The sequence below is a fragment of the Carassius carassius genome, chromosome 41, assembly GCF_963082965.1.
Source record: "Carassius carassius chromosome 41, fCarCar2.1, whole genome shotgun sequence".
NCBI classification, from domain to species: Eukaryota; Metazoa; Chordata; class Actinopteri; order Cypriniformes; family Cyprinidae; genus Carassius; species Carassius carassius.
The window spans coordinates 22,090,340-22,112,506 of record NC_081795.1 but is presented as its reverse complement, the minus strand read 5'-3'; positions in this window follow the sequence as shown (position 1 = coordinate 22,112,506).

Below are 22,167 nucleotides of genomic sequence, written 5' to 3'. Positions count from 1 at the left end.
GGCTGCTCGAGTCGAGAGAACATGGTCAGTCCCGTCTACCATCACGAACCCATGCAGGTGGGTAGAGCTGGGCTTTCCCGGAGGGAGAGAGAGCGGCGGAGGTCCCAAGGACTGTGTTTATATTGCGGTGGCTCGGAGCATTCCATCCATTCCTGTCTGGTAAAAAGAGCCAGCCCAGTAGTAAGTTTGAGGCTACTATCGGGTGGGATCTCCGCCGGAAAGTCCTCAACCACATCATTGACTCTCCTTCCAGTGAAACCACACTCACGACTGTCACGCCCTTGTGGACTCTGGGGCTGAAGGTAATTTAATTGACTCTCTCCTTGCACGTCACTTGAACCTTCCTGTCCTTCCTGTGTCTCATCCCATCCATGTCACCCCACTCAATGGCCAGGAACTGCCACACGTCACCCACTACACTAAACCCATCACTCTGCTCACCTCAGGCAACCACAGTGAAACCATATCCTTTTACCTCATGGACTCCCCTGTTGCTCCCATTGTTTTAGGTCACCCCTGGTTAATCAAACATAATCCACGAGTGGATTGGGGTTCCAACACTGTCACCTTGTGGAGTGAAAGTTGTCATGAGTCTTGTCTGGTTTCTGCTTGTCATGTTGTGCCTGTTTCTGTCTTTCAGAAATATACCATGGTGTTATCAAACATGCCCGCAGAGTACTTGGATCTGAAGGAGGTGTTCAGTAAGTCCCGTGCTGCTTCTCTTCCTCCGCATCGTCCCTACGACTGTGCTATAGATTTAGTGCCAGGTAAGTCTCCGCCTAAAGGCAAACTTTACTCTCTTTCTATTCCGGAGAGGGAGGCCATGGAGAAATACATTTCTGATTCCTTGGCATCGAGGTTCATCCACCCTTCCTCTTCTCCAGCGGGGGCGGGATTCTTTTTTGTGGGTAAGAAGGATGGTTCTCTGCGACCTTGTATTGACTACCGAGAGCTGAACAACATCACAATAAAGAACACCTATCCGTTACTGTTGATGTCTTCAGCTTTCGAGAGGTTACAGGGAGCATCCGTATTCACAAAATTGGATTTACGTAACGCTTATCATCATTTGGTCCGCATCAGGAAGGGGGATGAATGGAAAACCGCCTTTAACAGCCCTAGAGGGCACTTTGAATATTTTGTGATGCCGTTCGGGCTCTCCAACTCACCAGGGGTTTTGCAAGCACTCGTTAATGACGTGTTGAGAGACATGGTAGATCAGTTTATATATGTTTACCTGGATGACATACTGATTTTTTCTTCATCTCTCCAGGAACATCTTCAACACGTCAGACGAGTGATCCAGAGATTACTCAAGAATGGGCTTTTTGTCAAGGCGGAGAAATGCGTATTCCATGCACAGTCTGTTCCCTTCCTAGGGTATATCGTCTCGTCCGAGGGAGTACGTATGGATCCTGACAAAGTTAAGGCTGTGATAGATTGGCCATCTCCAGATTCCCGTAAGGCCCTACAGTGGTTTCTGGGGTTCACCAATTTCTATCGACGTTTCATTAGTAATTTCAGCCAACTAGTCTCACCTCTGACGGCCTTGACCTCCCCCAGTACTCCGTTCAGGTGGTCGGACTGCATTTACCAACCTCAAGAGCCGCTTCGTTTCGGCTCCCATCCTTGTAGCCCCTGATCCCACACGGCAGTTCGTGGTAAAAGTCGACGCATCAGAGGTGGGGGTAGGAGCAGTTCTTTCCCAACGTGCTGCCTCGGACGATAAGATGCATCCCTGCACGTTTTTCTCTCATCGGTTATCTCCTGCTGAACGCAATTATGACATTCGTAACAGAGAATTGTTGGCCGTCAAATTAGCTTTAGAGGAGTGGCGTCACTGGTTGGAAGGTTCAGGGGTACCTTTCATTTTTTTTGTACCGATCACAAGAATTTCGAGTACATTAGAACTGCCAAAAGACTCAATTCCAGGCAGGCTCGGTGGGCACTTTTTTTCGGTCATTTTGATTTTACTCTGTCGTACCGCCCGGGTTCCAAAAATGTCAAACCCGATTCTTTGTCACGTCTTTTTGATCCCTCCGCCCCAAGTGACTCCCAAGTGTATTTTACCTGAGAAAATAGTCGTCTCAGCACTCGTATGGGAGGTCGAATCGAAGGTCAAGACGGCCTTAGAAGGTGTAACGCCTCCGCCCGGTTGCCAACCGAATCGTTTATTTGGCCGGAAGAGTTACGGTCCGAAGTTATTCAGTGGGGTCACTGGTCTAATGTTGCTTGTCATCCAGGGATAAGCCGAACCAAGGGGTAAGTAAAGATTAAACAAAGATTCTGGTGGCCACTTATGGCTCGTGATGTCCACGATTTTGTTTTGGCTTGCTCAGTTTGCACCAGTGGTAAGTCGTCTAACCAGCCTCCTGATGGGCTTCTTCAACCGCTGTCCGTCCCTTCGAGACCCTGGTCACATCTCGCACTAGTTTTTGTTACCGCCCTCCCACCCTCTAATGGCATGATGGTCGTTTTGACCGTAGTGGATCGGTTCTCGAAGGCTGCACATTCAGTTACATGGTCTCCCGGTAGACGTTGTTTCTGACAGGGGATCCCAATTCATATCCAAATTTTGGAAAGAATTTTGTAAGTTGCTAGGAGCGACGGTTAGCCTGTCTTCGGGTTATCATCCCCAAAGTAACGGGCAGTCTGAGCGAGCCAACCAAGATTTAGAGGGAACGTTGTGATGTTTGGTCTCCAAGAATCCTTCTTCCTGGAGCCAACAACTCTCTATGGTGGAGTACACTCACAATTCGTTACCAGTGTCAGCTACGGGCCTCTCTCCATTTCAGTGCAGCTTAGGTTACCAGCCACCAGCTTTTCCTAGTCTGGAATCTGAAGTCGCGGTCCCCTCCACTCACGCATTTGTCCAGAGGTGCCACCACACCTGGACCAGAGCCCGCGAGACTCTGCTCCGGATGAGGGAGTGCACTAAGGCCAAGGCCGATCGCCACCGGTCAAAGCCTCCTGTTTACATCGTGGGTCAAAAGGTATGGAGGGGGGGTCATGTCACGGTTGGTAAACCGTGATCTCTGGGTCTTGCACTTTGTGGGTGAAGTCTGTGTGTTACACGTCAGCACTGATTAGTTTGTGGGCGTCTCCGTTAATTGTCATCAGCAACAGCTGTCACTCATTACTCATCCCTATATATTGGCTTGTCTAGCGTCTTGTGTTCGTGAGAGCATTGTTTCATGTTTGTAACCTATGCCTTGCTTTCTTGTGTGTTTCTGCGTTGGACGTCCGTGTCTACCCGGAACCCCGTCCACTCTAGGCAACCCACCACCAAGCAACACCACTTACCTTCAGCTCGCTTCCCCGCAATTCCTGTGTCACCCTCTCCTGCTGCCAACTCACCTTCGCCTTCCCAAATTTGTCATTCCTCACCACCATCTTGGACTGTGCATTCCTCACAGCGTTATTCGTGTCTCAGTTTTGTATTGTCTCATTGTCTTCATTAAATCTCATTAATCTCGCACTTGCTTCCTGCCACTCCTTCACCCAGCCGTTACAGTGGTACTCTGTGAGCTTCAGGGTTAGATAATGTGAACTATAATTAAATGCATTACTTAGTGCTGTGTTAGTAGCATCCCTGATCACATTGTCTGATAACAGAACACATAGACCATGTGTATTCCGGCAGCAAGACATGGTCACTCTGAACACATACACAAACATATTCCAGAGCAGGGCTAGTTAAAGTTTTGTCAAACATCCAGTTGCATAAATGCTTGCTCTCTCAGAAGTGGTTTTATATATTGATTTCAACAGCAGTTCAAGACAAGACTTTCTTAAATTTAAATCATTTTGTGAATTCTGGTTAATTCTTAAAATTCTAATATCATCATATTTTGGTCATTGTCATGAGATGAATACACACACACACACACACACACACACACACACACAAACCACAGGTTTCTGAGACCACTAATGTTCAAATAGTGCTTCTGTTCAAATGAACTGCAAACTAGCCCAAATCTGCTTAAAACCTTCTCTCTCAATGAGAAAAAGCTGCTTCATTCAATGTTCAGTGCAAAACTTGCGAAACTGAAAGATGCTTATTTCTAATGAAATAAAATATTTTTTGCAATGCAGTGAGACAGATTTAAATGTGTTAGAAGTTATATGCACACAAACTTATGTTAGAGCTTCAATGGTCAAGATTGTCAGTTTGCAGGTTTCTAAGACCACTAATGTTGAAATAGTGCTTCCTTTCAAATTAACTGCAAACTAGCCCAAATCTGCTTAAAACCTTCTCTCTCAATGAGAGAAAGCTGCTTCATTCAATGTTTAGTGCAAAACTTGCCAAACTGAAAGATGCTTATGTCTAATGAAATAAAAGGCTTTTTGCAATGCAGTGAGACAGATTTAAATGTGTTAGAAGTTATATGCACACAAACTTATGTTAGAGCTTCAATGCTCAAGATTGTCAGTTTACAGGTTTCTGAGACCACAAATGTTCAAATAGTGCTTCTGTTCAAATGAACTGCAAACTAGCCCAAATCTGCTTAAAACCTTCTCTCTCTCAATGAGAGAAAGCTGCTTCATTCAATGTTTAGTGCAAAACTTGCCAAACTGAAAGATGCTTATGTCTAATGAAATAAAATGTTTTTTGCAATACAGTGAGACAGTTTTTGATGTGTTAGAAGTTATATGCTCAAAATCTTATGTTAGGGCAATATTGTCAGTTTACAGGTTTCTGAGACCACTAATGTTCAAATAGTGCTTCTATTCAAATGAACTGCAAACTAGCCCAAATCTGCTTAAAACCTTCTTTCTCAATGAGAGAAAGCGGCTTCATTCAATGTTCAGTGCAAAACATGCCAAAATGAAAGATGCTTATGTCTTATGAAATATAATGTTTTTTATAATGCAGTAAAACAGTTTTTAATGTGTTAGAAGTTATATGCACAAAAACATATGTTAGAGCTTCAATGCTCAAGATTGTCAGTTTACAGGTTTCTGAGACCACTAATGTTGAAATAGTGCTTCTGTTAAAATGAACTGCAAACCAGCCCAAATCTGCTTAAAACCTTCTCTCTCAATGAGAGAAAGCAGCTTCATTCAATGTTTAGTGCAAAACTTGCCAAACTGAAAGATGCTTATGTCTAATGAAATAAAATGTTTTTTGCAATGCAAAAAAGATTTAAATGTGTTAGAAGTTATATGCACAAAAACTTAAGTTAGAGCTTCAATGCTCAAGATTGTCAGTTTACAGGTTTCTGAGACCACTAATGTTGAAATAGTGCTTCTGTTCAAATGAACTGCAAACTAGCCCAAATCTGCTTAAAACCTTCTCTCTCAATGAGAGAAAGCTGCTTCATTCAATGTTTAGTGCAAAACTTGCCAAACTGAAAGATGCTTATGTCTAATGAAATAAAATGTTTTTTTGCAATGCAGTGATACAGATTTAAATGTGTTAGAAGTTATATGCACAAAAACTTATGTTAGACCTTCAATGCTCAAGATTGTCAGTTTACAGGTTTCTGAGACCACTAATGTTGAAATAGTGCTTCTGTTCAAATGAACTGCAAACTAGCCCAAATCTGCTTAAAACCTTCTTTCTCAATGAGAGAAAGCTGCTTCATTCAATGTTCATTGCAAAACATGCCAAAATGAAAGTTGCTTATGTCTTATGAAATATAATGTTTTTTTACAATGCAGTAAAACAGTTTTTAATGTGTTAGAACTTATATGCACACAATCTTATGTTAGAGCTTCAATGCTCAAGATTGTCAGTTTACAGGTTTCTGAGACCACTAATGTTGAAATAGTGCTTCTGTTCAAATGAACTGCAAACTAGCCCAAATCTGCTTAGAACCTTCTCTCTCAATGAGAGAAAGCTGCTTCATTCAATGTTTAGTGCAAAACTTGCCAAACTGAAAGATGCTTATGTCTAATGAAATAAAATGTTTTTTGCAATGCAGTGAGACAGATTTAAATGTGTTAGAAGTTATATGCACAAAAACTTATGTTAGAGCTTCAATGCTCAAGATTTTCAGTTTACAGGTTTCTGAGTCCACTAATGTTGAAATAGTGCTTCTGTTCAAATGAACTGCAAACTAGCCCAAATCTGCTTAAAACCTTCTCTTAATGAGAGAAAGCTGCTTCATTCAATGTTTAGTGCAAAGCTTGCCAAACTGAAAGATGCTTATGTCTAATGAAATAAAATGTTTTTTGCAATGCAAAAAAGATTTAAATGTGTTAGAAGTTATATGCACAAAAACTTATGTTAGACCTTCAATGCTCAAGATTGTCAGTTTACAGGTTTCTGAGACCATTAATGTTGAAATAGTGCTTCTGTTCAAATGAACTGCAAACTAGCCCAAATCTGCTTAAAACTTTCTTTCTCAATGAGAGAAAGCTGCTTCATTCAATGTTCATTGCAAAACATGCCAAAATGAAAGTTGCTTATGTCTTATGAAATATAATGTTTTTTACAATGCAGTAAAACAGTTTTTAATGTGTTAGAACTTATATGCACACAATCTTATGTTAGAGCTTCAATGCTCAAGATTGTCAGTTTACAGGTTTCTGAGACCACTAATGTTGAAATAGTGCTTCTGTTCAAATGAACTGCAAACTAGCCCAAATCTGCTTAAAACCTTCTCTCTCAATGAGAGAAAGCTGCTTCATTCAATGTTTAGTGCAAAACTTGCCAAACTGAAAGATGCTTATGTCTAATGAAATAAAATGTTTTTTGCAATGCAGTGAGACAGATTTAAATGTGTTAGAAGTTATATGCACAAAAACTTATGTTAGAGCTTCAATGCTCAAGATTTTCAGTTTACAGGTTTCTGAGTCCACTAATGTTGAAATAGTGCTTCTGTTCAAATGAACTGCAAACTAGCCCAAATCTGCTTAAAACCTTCTCTCTCAATGAGAGAAAGCTGCTTCATTCAATGTTTAGTGCAAAGCTTGCCAAACTGAAAGATGCTTATGTCTAATGAAATAAAATGTTTTTTGCAATGCAGTGAGACAGATCTAAATGTGTTAGAGGTTATATGCACAAAAACTTATGTTAGAGCTTCAATGCTCAAGATTTTCAGTTTACAGGTTTCTGAGTCCACTAATGTTGAAATAGTGCTTCTGTTCAAATGAACTGCAAACTAGCCCAAATCTGCTTAAAACCTTCTCTCTCAATGAGAGAAAGCTGCTTCATTCAATGTTTAGTGCAAAGCTTGCCAAACTGAAAGATGCTTATGTCTAATGAAATAAAATGTTTTTTGCAATGCAGTGAGACAGAATTAAATGTGTTAGAGGTTATATGCACAAAAACTTATGTTAGAGCTTCAATGCTCAAGATTTTCAGTTTACAGGTTTCTGAGTCCACTAATGTTGAAATAGTGCTTCTGTTCAAATGAACTGCAAACTAGCCCAAATCTGCTTAAAACCTTCTCTCTCAATGAGAGAAAGCTGCTTCATTCAATGTTTAGTGCAAAGCTTGCCAAACTGAAAGATGCTTATGTCTAATGAAATAAAATGTTTTTTGCAATGCAGTGAGACAGATTTAAATGTGTTAGAAGTTATATGCACAAAAACTTATGTTAGAACTTCAATGCTCAAGATTGTCAGTTTACAGGTTTCTGAGTCCACTAATGTTGAAATAGTGCTTCTGTTCACATGAACTGCAAACTAGCCCAAATCTGCTTAAAACCTTCTCTCTCAATGAGAGAAAGCTGCTTCATTCAATGTTCAGTGCAAAACATGCCAAAATGAAAGATGCTTATGTCTTATGAAATATAATGTTTCTCAATTGCAGTCCTCGCGCCCCACTGCTCTGCACATTTTGAACGTTTCTCTTAGCGCTTCAGACATTTGTTCTATTCGAACATAAGTGCCCTGCGAAGTGGACATCACAGGATATTCAGCCATGATTCCAGTTCGAAGTGAACGTAGCTATATGTTCCAATCAAAGTGCATTGAAGTGTGCAAGACGTGAATTTGAATTGTATTGATGGTATATGATGTCACAGCTGTCCATGTTTAAAGACGCTGCACAGCACAAATCAGTGAATGAATGTTTCGATGTGAGGTAAACTTCAACAGATTTCCCCTGCTCAGAGAGTAGGGATCAATGAACATTTGAAAAACAGTTCATGCACGGAGTTCATTTCTAACGAGCTGATTATCTGAATCAGGTGTGTTAACAAAGAGAAACGTGCAAAATATGCAAAGCAGTGGGGCGCGAGGACTGGAATTGAGAACCGCTGCTAAAAGAGGACGTTTTGACTCCAGAGGAACGTTGGGTGATGTCAAGTGATTTTGAAACATGACATCTTCAAGCTACTCCCCTTCACCTTTACCAGTGAATATGTTCATATTCGTTTTGTTCATATTACATTGAGTTGTATATACACATTATTTGAATTAAATTAATTTGACAGACAGCATTCTGTAACATCATTGGTCAACATCAGACAGCTGATGTTGACCAAGCTAGCGCCAACCAACGTAACCAGAGCTGCCAACTCTCAAGCATTCACCGTGAGACACACATAATTGACTCTTTTCACACGCTTTCATGCAACACATCAATTTTCTCACGTACAGAAAAACCACGAAGCAAAGAGGACACGGAGACCAACAGACTAGACAGAGCAGGTTACTTATGATATAAAAAAATGGGTAAGTTATACCTAGCTAATTATCAAACGCAGCTATGGTTAGCCATCGCTAACATTAGCACGTTTATAGAACAGCCTTCGATACATTTCTATGTTATAACTTCCCGAAAAAAAAATACACAAACATATAAAACAAACTTCCAGCGAAATACTAACAGCATCTAACTTACCAATCCAAAAGAAATGTTGCAAGTTCGGTGTAGAACCTCATTTCTTTCAGGTCCATCAGTTGTCTCCAGCGATTGAAAGCAGTGCCGATGTTTACTCTGGTTCGGCTCCTTTTCTTATCGGATTTGATTTGTGATTCCGAGCGCGGTTGTTTCCCTGTAGTGGGTGGTGGTCTCTTGCCAAGGGCTTAAGTCATCCTTCCGCTCTCTTCCCTGAACTGAAATGAAGTAGTGGGCTGTACTTTCCACACGATTGACATCAGGTTCAGGTACGCCCACAAGCCGTGCGAGTTATTCATGTATTGCAGGTTGGCTGGTGGTTATGTTGCCCACATACCGCCTCCCATGGCCGAAACTGGTATTACGACACCTGTCGGGCCGGGGCTAGTAATGCTACTGCTAATTAAGGTTGATATCTCTGCAGCACTATAACTTGACATTTTTTTAATGGCATCATCGCCCTTATTTCTTCTCATACTTTTGATGCGTGTAGGTCATTCTTTGTATATATTTACCTCAATTTTTGCACATGGCACCTTTAATTGATATATTTCATAAACCACCTTAACTACTCTAAAATATGAGTCAGATGTTTCAGGAGTTAAAGACGTATGCTTATTTCCTATTTGGCCGATGTATATTTATTTGTTAAATTGAACCGTTATACCAACCCGTTGTTAGATGCCGTGGCATTTCCCTTCATACTGTAGGTGTGCAAAAACTTGATTTCAAAACAGTATCATAGCTGTTAAACTTACTTGTTGTGTCTTTAAATATGTATTTAATCTCCAAGCAAATCTGATTTTGTGGTGGTTGTGCTTTAAAATGAAATGATCACAATCCTAATTTAAGTGATGAAGGATTTTGAAAAGTCTGACGGTCATTAGCTGTTGAGCACTCTAATGTCAACCCAATGTGTGTGTGTGTGTGTGTGTGTGTGTGTGAAAACCGTGTGGTTTGAAAGAAAATGGTTTTAGCTTATATATGTGATTTTTACAACAAACTATAAGCATTCTAACTAAGCAACATAATATGTTTTTATTTATTTTTGATTTTCCAACCAAACCGGTTATTCGCAGTTAAAAAAGTCATAAGAATGTTTATTGTGTTGAAAAGAAAGTAAGTTATGATATATAAATAATATTTTTTAACATAAACCACAATGCGTTTATGAGGTTATGTATTTCTTCTGCTTCATGTATGCAACGGTTACCGTACACACATTTAAGAGAAATGCATAAACTCAATTGTTTTAAACAATCTAAACCATTTAGTCTGTCATTAAAAACCTCTTACATTTGTTTTCTTTACGCATCTATTTTCATCTGTCTCTGGACTCTTGCTAGAAACATTTGAGTGCTGACATGAATCCTACATGAAAGCAAAAAGATAATACTTTTTTTAAACTATTTTAAACATCATGGTTAACAACACCATTTGGAAAGTGAGAAAGGACGTCTAATCTATTGTATAAAGTTCTGTGAGACATTTGTAGCAACAAACACTTTTGGTTTCAAAGAAAACTTATGACAACTCATTTTCAATCTAATATAGGTATTTTCGTGTTTGTGACCTATTTTGTTTGTTTGTGTCTTTATGTACTTGTTTGAGTGTATATTTGTATTTGTTTGGTTACATGTTCATGTTTTCTGTATGTTTACATTTGTGTGTGTGTGTGTGTGTGTGGTTGTGTGTGTGTGTTTATGATTGTATGGTTGTGTTTGTGTACTTGTTTGCATTCTCAGTACGTCTATGTTGATATTAACAATATTTTGTTAAACAACATTTTTCTATGGTCTGACTTGTTAAAAGATTTCACATCCTTTTGACCAGTAAATTAACTTTCAGCTAACCTCGCGATCACAGGCCTAAGCAATAAAGTTGAAATTGTCACCCTTTGATCACTGAATACACAAACAATTTTGAACTTTAGCTGACCTGCAGCACACCATTTACAACACCAGAACCCCGGCAAAACTAATTAGATTACAGTTGAGTTGCAAACCCCGAAAACCTTTAAATGTTTTACAATCTTCGCTGACATGGTCGTAACAGTAAACACAAAGACATCTGATGCCAGACACCAGACGCGTTTCTACGCACTACTTGAGATAAAATATTTAGCCTTTCCTGTAATGTTGTAAAAGTTTAGACGTTTTACGATACAAATGATAACAAGTCTTTGGCAAGAAAATCTAAGACTTTCCAAAACATTTCACTCCTGTTTAATATTTGTGTATGCCTAAACGCATGTTTTAATTTGTAACCCTTCCTATCCTGCTCATAAGAGGATGGGCCCTAGGTTCGTTTCATATATACTCTCGTATGTGTGTGATATTCTGGATTAAATATTTGGGTCACTAAAATGCCTTAAACTTGGACTAAGACAAATACCTAAACTATGGTAAATAACTGAATAAATGGCACATTCTACTCAAACTCACAACAGAAACCTTGGTGTAAAAATAACAAGTTCTCACTTTAATTAAATAAAATAATTGTAAATAAAGACAGTATAAACTAAATGAAATGTCTGTGCCCTTAGGCTAGAATGCAAACACCAGTATACAATGACAGTTCAAAAAACAGTGTTTTCTTCAGGAATAAAATATTTCACACAATGTTTCACTTTTATAAAAATAATAAAAGCCGGCACCCCTTATTAGAAAAACAAACGTTGCAGGCCTGAGTCGTGGCTCGGGATCGTTGGAACCCAAAAATTACAGGTTCATTGAGTTAAAACAAAAAGAAACAGATACCTTTTCCAAGCACAATGTTACAGTCAGTTCACCTCAGTCCAGATGAGAATGGAAGCGCACACAGGTGTCCACACCGATATCCACACGATCTCTGATGATTATCCAACGTTGCCAGAGGAACTCTGAGCATCCCTGGTAGCTCAGAGCGCTATCTGGTTCACGTCCTCTCGTTTCCTGGTCGGGAACTGACGAACAGCTACATGGCTAGCTGCGTTAGCTAACAGCTGCATCCACACAGTCCGATCACGTTTCTCTTAGCCTTTAGCCCGTGCTTAGCCAGCACGGCAGTCTGCATGTAATCAACAGTAATAAACTTTGTGCTGAAATTAACTGTCGCTCACAACTATCACTTGTCACTTACAAGATTATCAGGCTGACCATCAAAAGTACAAGCTATCAGAAGGTCAGCATAACAAGCTGTTCAATGCACAAACGAACTGTTTAATCCACTTTTTTTTCTCACATGCGTCTCTCCTTTCATCCTTATCTCTTCCTGTGTTCGTCCCCCTCCCCTCACAGACGTAAGGTCACATGACAAAACAACCTGGTTTTAACAGAATTATCCTTCCTCTAAAAGAAAATAATGTTTTCTTTTTTTGGCTTTTACATTATGAAATAAACTAACGTTCTCTTTTACAAACACAATTTAACATGAATTCGCCCACTTTTTAAACACAATGAAAACATCAGATTTTTAACCACCTCTTAACTTTATATTCTCTTAACATGTTTTTTAATCAACATGAACTATTTATTTAAATGTGTTTTAACATTTCAGCTGGGTTACACCCTCCCCCTTCTAATAGTCTGGTGTCCTCAACAGACAACAACTCAAACTCTACTTTAGGAGAAAGGTAAATATAACAACAGCTTATCTCAGTTTAATTCTTTCCAATCTTAATAACCACACCTCTGTGTATGATAGTGATTGGCTGATCTCTAGCTTTACCAGGCTCATCATAGGTTAGTCTTACTACTGGTTTGATGGGTCTTTTCGAGCGTGTTTCAGCTTTATTAATCAATGGCTCTGGTGTTTGACTAGCATCTACGCTAGCATCTACGTCTGCAGACTTAAGAGCACCGTCATCTTGACTTTCATTTGGTTCAGCTTCTGGCTCTTCAGAGCTCTCCTGTCCAGTCTCCTCCAGCTCATCATCAGTTTCAGGAGCAGCATCCGGACTGGGTCCCTCCTCCACCTTATCATCCTCTTCAGAGCTCTCTTCTGACAGCGGGGGGATCTACATCCTCCTGCATGTCCTCTGAAAGGTGTGTAGTCGGTCTGGTCCTGGGAGTCTCTCTGAGCTTATAGCAAATCCTAGTAGGTCTGTAGTACTCCGAGTCGGAAGAAGAATCAGTGCTGAGTGGCTCGGGGAGGACAGTGTCAGGTAAGGTCAATGTCTGTTTTCTGGAAGTCTCAGTTCTTGTTCTTGCCCTGACACATGAGTCATGATCCACCTCTGCTTTTGGAAGTCTCACTAGCTGTCCTATTGGCAGAATGTGGTCTCTGTGAAGCGTTTTAACACATTTCCCTTCCCATTCTCAGGCCTGAGCTTATATACAGGAAGATTTGGCATTTTTCCAACAACCAGGTAAGGCATAGGATTCCACCTTGTTTGCAGCTTGTGTTTGCCTTTCAGCCCCAGGTTCCTGAGTAACACTCTTTTACCGACGTCTAAGGACTGGAAACTAACTCTTTTGTCGTAGGACTTCTTGTTCCTTTGATGAGATCTATTAGCCATTTCTGATGCCAGCCGATAAGCTTTTTTCAAGTCCTCTTTTAACTTTGCCACATAGCGGAAATGACTGTCTACTTTCCCATCCACACCCGTTCCAAAGTCCACCGGAAGCTTGGCTTCCCGGCCAAACATTAAGTAATAAGGTGAATATCCTGTTGAATCACATATAGTGCTGTTGTAGGCGTGGACCAAGTGTGGTACATGTTGGCTCCACTGACGCTTCTTGTCAGGTGTTAGCGTTCCTAACATAGAAAGCAAGGTCCTGTTGAACCTTTCAGGCTGCGGATCCCCCTGCGGGTGGTAGGGAGTAGTACGCGACTTACGAATCCCCATCATCTTTAACAGATCTTGGATCAATCTACTCAAAATCCCGCCCCTGATCAGAATGGATCCTAGTTGGTAGCCCATAATGCACAAAGAACTTGTCAACTAAGATCGTGGCCACTGTTTGAGCTTTCTGGTTCTTTGTGGGGAAAGCTTGTGCATAGCGTGTAAAGTGATCAGTTACGACCAATACACTGCTCATTCCTTTTGAGTCTACTTCCATGGAGAGGAAATCTATACACACAAGATCCATTGGTCCCCTGCTGGTAATCTGGTGTAAGGGAGCTGTTCTTTGATTAGGGGACTTGCGTGTAATACATTCTCCACAGTTTTTAATATACTGCTCAACATCTTTGGCCATCTTTGGCCAGAAGAATCTCTGTCTCAGCAGGTCAGTTATTCTTTCGATTCCGAGATGTCCCAAATCATCATGTAGGGCCCTTAGAACAGTTTCTCGATACTTGGTCGGCAAAATGAGCTGATTGACGTTCTCCTCTGAAGGCAATTTAGACTGGCGATAGAGAAGACCAGCATTCAGAGTTAGTTTGTCTTTCTCTCTTTTCAGTTGGGAAAACTCTGGATCATTCTCAACATGTTCTGGCCATTTATGATGCTGGACAGCCTGGAGTGCAGATCCAATGACTGGATCTTCTTTTTGTGCATGTACGAGCTCATCTTTGGTTATGTGTTTCAAAGCCTCAAGCTCCATGTGCATGGGGAATGAATAGATGTTTGGAATGCATTCTGGGGGAGCTCCGAGCTGATCCACATAGCGGACTGAACCATCTGAGGAAGTAGGTAAGCTGACTCTTTGACAGATCGACTTCACCCCATCCTGTGATATGGTTTCCCAATCTAAGTGGGAATCATCATCCGGAAAATGTCGGGAAAGAAGATCGGCATCTATGTTGTGCTTGCCTGGTCTGTACTGCACATCAAAGTCATAAGTCGATAAAGCAGCAAGCCATCTGTGTCCCACTGCATTCAGCTTAGCAGTTGAGAGCACATATGTCAAGGGATTATTGTCGGTCCGTACCGTAAACCGGGCTCCATACAGGTAATCATGGAAACGATCCACGACAGCCCATTTGAGTGACAAAAACTCCAGCTGGTGAATTGGATAACGTTTCTCTGACTGACTCAGCTTTCTACTTGCAAAAGCCACTGGTCTCAAACCCTCTGAATGCTGCTGATAAAGAACTGCGCCAACTCCCTTTAAGCTGGCATCCACATGAAGGATGTATGGCTTCTCTGGGTCGGCAAATGCTAGCACCGGAGCATGTGTTAGACAGTAGATGATCCGATGGAAAGCATCGATGCAGGACTGATCCCACCTTTGACCAAATGGCTCAGACTCTTTCAGATAGCTCTTGGAGGGATCTTTGTTTTGCTTTTTTATTTTTTTGTGTCAGAGCATAGCCTTTGGTTAGCTCTGTTAAGGGTCTAACTATGGAAGCATAGTTGGCTATGAATCGCCTATAATACCCGCAAAACCCCAAAAAAGATCTCAGGGTCTGCAGGTCAGTCGGCTTGGGCCAGTTGGTAACTGCTTCGATCTTTGCAGGATCTGGTGAGACGCCTTCAGATGACACAATGTGCCCGAGGTACTTTACTTTTGGCTGGCAAAATTGACACTTATCCAGAGAAAGCTTCAGCCCAGCCTCTCCAAGTCTGTCGAGCACCTTAAGTAGCCTCTCCTCATGTTCTTCTAATGATTTCCCAAAGACGATAATGTCATCCAAGTAAACAAGAACCTGTAGAAGGTTCATGTCACCCACAGTCTTTTCCATTAGCTTTTGGAAAGTAGCTGGGGCTCCTGTTATTCCCTGGGGCATTCTCTCGAACTGGAAGAACCCCAGCGGGCAAATGAACGCCGTTTTTTCCTTGTCTTCTTCGGCCATAGGAATCTGGTAATATCCACTTCTCAAGTCCAACACAGAGAACCATTTGCTGCCAGACAAAGGGTCTAATGCATCATCGATGCAAGGGGTGGTGTACTGATCCGGTATTGTACGACTATTTAGTAACCTGTAGTCAATACACATACGTATGGAACCATTTTTCTTTCTGACGATGACTATTGGTGATGCGTAAGGGCTGCGAGACTCTTTGATGATGCCTGCATGCGTGAGCTCTTGAAGATGTTTCCTTACGTCATCAATGTCAGCAGGAGTCAAACGTCTGGACCGTTGCCGGAATGGTCGGGAATCAGACAGACGGATGGTGTGCTCTGCCCCTTTAGCTTCTCCAACCTCCCATTCCTCCATGGAGAACACATGTGATCGTTGGGAAAGCTTCTGCCGGAGTCGCTCTTTCCATTCCTCTGTTACAGGGGAGTCTCCAAAGTTGATCAGGGTTTTGTCAAAGTCTGTTGCGGTTGTCTTTTGGAAAGAGACGGTAGTGACACTCTCAGTAAGATACATGTGCCCTATGACAGTGCCCTCTGGTATAACCGTCTCCCTAAGGGACTGATTTTGGACTAGAATCTGGAAGTTGTTAACATTTACTGCATTGCCAGGCACAACCATGGGCTGCAATAGCACACTAGCTGGAAGTGGTGCTGAAGGGGTTTGTGTCTACCATCAGGATGTCTTTATCAACTTCTTGCATAAACTCAACTTTACAGCTGACCTGTAAGTCTTGCCCAGGGGGAAGTGTAAGGGAACCTGGACCTTGCCATGTAACCCAACCAACATCATCATCATCGACGGTAGGTGAAACTAAAGTTGGGGGTTTAGGCGTGTTTTCGCAATGAACTTGTATGCCAAGAGTTTTGGTGATGTCAAGACCCTTTTCACTGCAGCGCTTGACCAGATTTCTCACATGACAGGTATTTGTCCCTATTATGACTGGTGTCTGCTCTTCAGACCTAGGACTGGGGCAAATGAGAGCAAGAACTGTTACAACCTCACTGATTCCAGTAACATCTGAAGGGTATTCCAGATCTACCAAACTGTAGCCACGGTAAGGATAGCTGCTGTTGGATTCACTCAAAACCCAGATGGCCAGACCAGAAACAGGATGCACGGGGACATCTGCGAGGTGCTTTTTGTACCATGACTCAAAAATAATAGTGACCTGAGAGCCACTATCCATGAGAGCATTACAGGGATGTCCATTTACTTTCAACTTTACCAAACTGGGGGGCCCGATCAAACCTTCCGGAATTACCGTTGTGACTGGCGTGTTTACAACACTTCTTTTTACATCACAGTCTACTTCAGAAGGTGTGGGGTCTGTAACAGGCTGGTTTTCTTTCACAATTTTTAGGGCTCGTATCAGCTTCCTTATGACTTTGTTTTGGTTTTCTGGGTTGTGGCACTTTGCAACAAAGTGACCATTCTCCCCACACCGGTAGCAAAACTGCTCATCGGAGGGTTTTGAGGGTCTGGTGGGGGTTCTGGGGGTTCGGGAACCAGCTTCCACCGCTGAGACGGAAGGGTTTATGACAGAGGGCTCATATGTGTTCTCTTTCTTATGCAGCTTTTGCTGCAGTCTCTTGACTTGTTTCTTTATAGCCACTAACCCGGAGTCTTGGCTTGGTTCACCTGAGAGTGAAGGGGTCACAGGCGAGGGATTGGAGAGTTCTGCTCTAGCTTCAGTGGGTTTGGGGGCCAGAGCAGCCACCATTGACTTGAGCTCTTTTACCTCAGCTTTTAAACTTTGAATCTCTGCCTGTTTAGCATCAGCTATGTGCTTTGAGCGCACTGGATTCACTGAATTGTTGAGTTTCATCCTGGATGTTTCATACTCCTCTTCATGACGAATTTCACACAGCAGTTGTAGAAAAGTTGGTGGGTAATCCTTCCTCTCCCTTAATCTTAACTGAATTAGCATCAGGTCAGAGGCGACAGCGCCTTTCAGTAGTTGGAACAAACGGGCTTTGTCCTTGTTGCTGGGCAAAACGCCTTTTCTCCGAACAACTTTAGACAGAGACCGCTCCAGGCGTCTAAGGAAATCAGACAACTTCTCCCCTGGTTGCTGGTACATCTGTCGAAAAGCAAAATACAGATCATCTCCAGACTCAGCAGTTCCAAAGGCACTCTCCAAGGCCTCCAGATATTCAGCTGGACTTGAATCAGGATGAGAGTCTCTTACAGCCTTAACTACTTCTAGTGCTGGTCCTCTTAAACATTCCATCAGCCTGCGCCTTTTTTCTCTCTCCATGCATTCGCTCTCCTCCACCATCTCTTCAGCTCAGAAATGAGCTGTGCTCTGTCTTCCATTTTGCTCTGTGGTTTAACAGAATTTTTTTTTTTTTTTTTTACTTTTTTTTTTAATTATCTGCACTGACTGTTAAAACCCCAATACTAATCACAAATCACACCAATTCCAGCGGTGCCTCCATTTTATGTAACCCTTCCTATCCTGCTCATAAGAGGATGGGCCCTAGGTTCGTTTCATATATACTCTCGTATGTGTGTGATATTCTGGATTAAATATTTGGATCACTAAAATGCCTTAAACTTGGACTAAGACAAATACCTAAACTATGGTAAATAACTGAATAAATGGCACATTCTACTCAAACTCACAACAGAAACCTTGTTGTAAAAATAACAAGTTCTCACTTTAATTAAATAAAATAATTGTAAATAAAGACAGTATAAACTAAATGAAATGTCTGTGCCCTTAGGCTAGAATGCAAACACCAGTATACAATGAAATTTCAAAAAACAGTGTTTTCTTCAGGAATAAAATATTTCACACAATGTTTCACTTTTATAAAAATAATAAAAGCCGGCACCCCTTATTAGAAAAACAAACGTTGCAGGCCTGAGTCGTGGCTCGGGATCGTTGGAACCCAAAAATTACAGGTTCATTGAGTTAAAACAAAAAGAAACAGATACCTTTTCCAAGCACAATGTTCCAGTCAGTTCACCTCAGTCCAGATGAGAATGGAAGCGCACACAGGTGTCCACACCGATATCCACACGATCTCTGATGATTATCCAACGTTGCCAGAGGAACTCTGAGCATCCCTGGTAGCTCAGAGCGCTATCTGGTTCACGTCCTCTCGTTTCCTGGTCGGGAACTGACGAACAGCTACATGGCTAGCTGCGTTAGCTAACAGCTGCATCCACACAGTCCGATCACATTTCTCTTAGCCTTTAGCCCAGGGGTGGGCAATTAATTTTGACAAGGGGCCACATGAGAAACCTGAATCGTGTCAGAGGGCCACACCAACAATAACACTTAATTCTGCTCAGCTTTCTTCCATTGTACAATTCCCTTAATTATATATTATGAATAGCTGGTACTGGTAATCAGTAGAATAAAACTAAAATAAAATTCTGTTTATATTAGGCTAAGTGAAATTGTGGTGCGTAGGTCAAATAATTTTGTGAGAAATGACATAACTTGTCCTAACGGCTGCTTCTCTGGTGGTGTAAAGTTTTGTAAAAAGTCCTTGTTGAGTGTGCAGTTTTGCTAGCAACGCATCAGACACACTTGCGCGCTCTTTTTCAGACAGATTTCTGTATTTATCCTCGTGTTTAGTCGCGTAGTGCCGATTCAAATTGTAATCTTTTAACACAGCGACCTGTGTACCGCAAATCAAGCACACAGCGTTACCTTTAATTTCTGTGAAGAAGTACTTGGCAGTCCATGTCTTGTTAAAAACACGACATTCATTATCAACTTTTCTTTTCATAGCGTGTGCTGACATTTTGAGGGTAACACCACTTGTTGCTATTCAACTTCACTGTCGCCTGGCAACAGAGCGCGAGCCTCCGCTGAGTGCGCGCGCATTCCGCGCAACTCCCCAAACAGATCTTCGGATGCGGAGGCACGCGCGCGCTGTTAAGACGAATCTGCCCGAGCAGACGGATATTAGTTTTTTTATTACCTTCGCGCTCATGCGGACGCGTCGAGTTTGACTGCAGTATCTTCTATTCTATGCGCTTTATAATCCGGTGCACCTTATAGTGCGGAAAATACGATAGTTATTTTTATAATCTATGTTGGGCCGGGGCCGGACAGGGACACACAAAGGGCCGGATGTGGCCCGCGGGCCGTAATATGCCCAGGTCTGCTTTAGCCCGTGCTTAGCCAGCACGGCAGTCTGCATGTAATCAACAGTAATAAACTTTGTGCTGAAATTAACTGTCGCTCACAACTATCACTTGTCACTTACAAGATTATCAGGCTGACCATCAAAAGTACAAGCTATCAGAAGTTCAGCATAACAAGCTGTTCAATGCACAAACGAACTGTTTAATCCACTTTTTTTTCTCACATGCGTCTCTCCTTTCATCCTTATCTCTTCCTGTGTTCGTCCCCCTCCCCTCACAGACGTAAGGTCACATGACAAAACAACCTGGTTTCCCTTTCATAGGTCACTTCGATGCTGCGGTGACGTCACCACGTATGGGAACACCTTCGTTGTGACGAATGTCTGAAGCCCTATACCATCCCGCCAATCTTATTGGCCAAATAGCGCGTGGCACCGCCCAGCATGCGTAAGCATATATATACCTGGTGCCGCGCGCCATTTACCTCAGATTTCATTCCTTCAGTACGAAGCGAATCTTCTGTGCCTTATTATCTCGCGTTCTCAGCGATCATCTACGAGCAGTATACTCCTCTCCGCGGACGCGATGAGTCAACGAAAGGTAGGAGCCGTATGATGGGTTATCACGAGGAGGCACTTATGAGAGGTTCGTTGCAGCCTCTCTACAGGTTCTCTCCTTGATAGCCTATGGCTACAGTAAAATATGCATACACTTCCCCTGTGCACTAACGCCAATAGGAAGTATCCGCGCTCTGGATTGTATTTCTTAAGTCGCCTCGCGTCTAACCCCCACCGTTTCGCTTCTGCGGTCGCCGAGGCCCCGCACGAGGTGTTGGTTAGGGGCGATATGTGCGGCTTGACTATGAATACAGTGATGCACTGGAGTTACATGTGCTCGCTCTCCCCCACTCGAGCACGTTAATCAACAGTTTTGCTCTTCAAATGGTGGATTACGGCTCACACAGCCGCCGCGTTTTCGCTAGCGGCTTGGCCCGATGTTATCTTGTTGGATTGAATCCTGCCGTGGATACGCTTCAGGATTATATACAACGAAACGCAGCGAGTTTGACGCACACGCTTTTCTTCATGTTAATATGCCAGGGACTATGCCCTTCACTGAGAGTGCTGTTAGACTGCTAATGCACATCTACCCTCTCACTGCAGTCCCCATACTCTAACTTTGACTGTCTCGCAGCAAGGGCACCTCAAGCGTCATTGAACGGAGCTATCATTCGCGCGCCCCCTCAGACACTCTGCACAATCCAGTCTTCAGAGTTTGAGGGACGGCGCGGAGGCTGGCAAAGATGGCCAGCGTATGACGGTTCACACAGCCGCCGCGTTCTCGCTAGCGGCGTGGCCCGATGTTTATCTTGTTGGATTAAATCCTGCTGTGGATACGCTTCAGGATTATACACAACGAAACGCAGCGAATGTGACACATGCGTTTTTCCTTCATGTTTGCTTAGGACTGTGCCCGCCTCCAGAGAGCGCTGTTGGACTGCTAATGCACATCTAAGGCTCTCACTGCAGTTTCCACACTCTAACATTTGACTGTCTCGCAGCAAAGGCTCCTCGAGCGTCATTTAACTGAGCTATCATTCGCGCGCCCCCTCAGACACTCTGCACAATCCAGTCTTCAGAGTTTGAGGGACGGCGCGGAGGCTGGCAAAGATGGCCAGCGTATGACGGTTCACACAGCCGCCGCGTTCTCGCTAGCGGCGTGGCCCGATGTTTATCTTGTTGGATTAAATCCCGCCGTGGATACGCTTCAGGATTATACACAACGAAACGCAGCGAGTTTGATGCATGCATTTCCTTCATGTTCTCTAACATTGACTGTCTCGCAGCAAAGGCACCTCGAGCGTCATTGAACGGAGCTATCATTCGCGCGCCCCCTCAGACACTCTGCACAATCCAGCCTTCAGAGTTTGAGGGACGGCGCGGAGGCTGGCAAAGATGGCCAGTGTATGACGGCTCGCACAGCTGCCGCGTTCTCGCTAGTAGCGTGGCCCAATGTTTATCTTGTTGGATTAAATCCTGCCGTGGATACGCTTCAGGATTATACACAACGAAACGCAGCGAGTTTGATGCATGCGTTTTCCTTCATGTTCTCTAACATTGACTGTTTCGCAGCAAAGTCACCTCGAGCGTCATTGAACTGAGCTCTCATTCGCGCGCCCCCTCAGACACTCTGCACAATCCAGCCTTCAGAGTTTGAGGGACGGCGCGGAGGCTGGCAAAGATGGCCAGTGTATGACGGCTCACACAGCTGCCGCGTTCTCGCTAGCAGCGTGGCCCAATGTTTATCTTGTTGGATTAAATCCTGCCGTGGATACGCTTCAGGATTATACACAACGAAACGCAGCGAGTTTGACGCATGCGTTTTCCTTAATGCTTGCCAGGGACTGTGCCCTCCACCAGAGAGTGCTGTTGGATTGCTATGCACATCTAACCCTCTCACTGCAGTCCCCACATTCTACATTGTTTGCCTCGCAGCAAACGGTGCTTCGAGCAGCATTGGATTGAGCTGTAATGCCA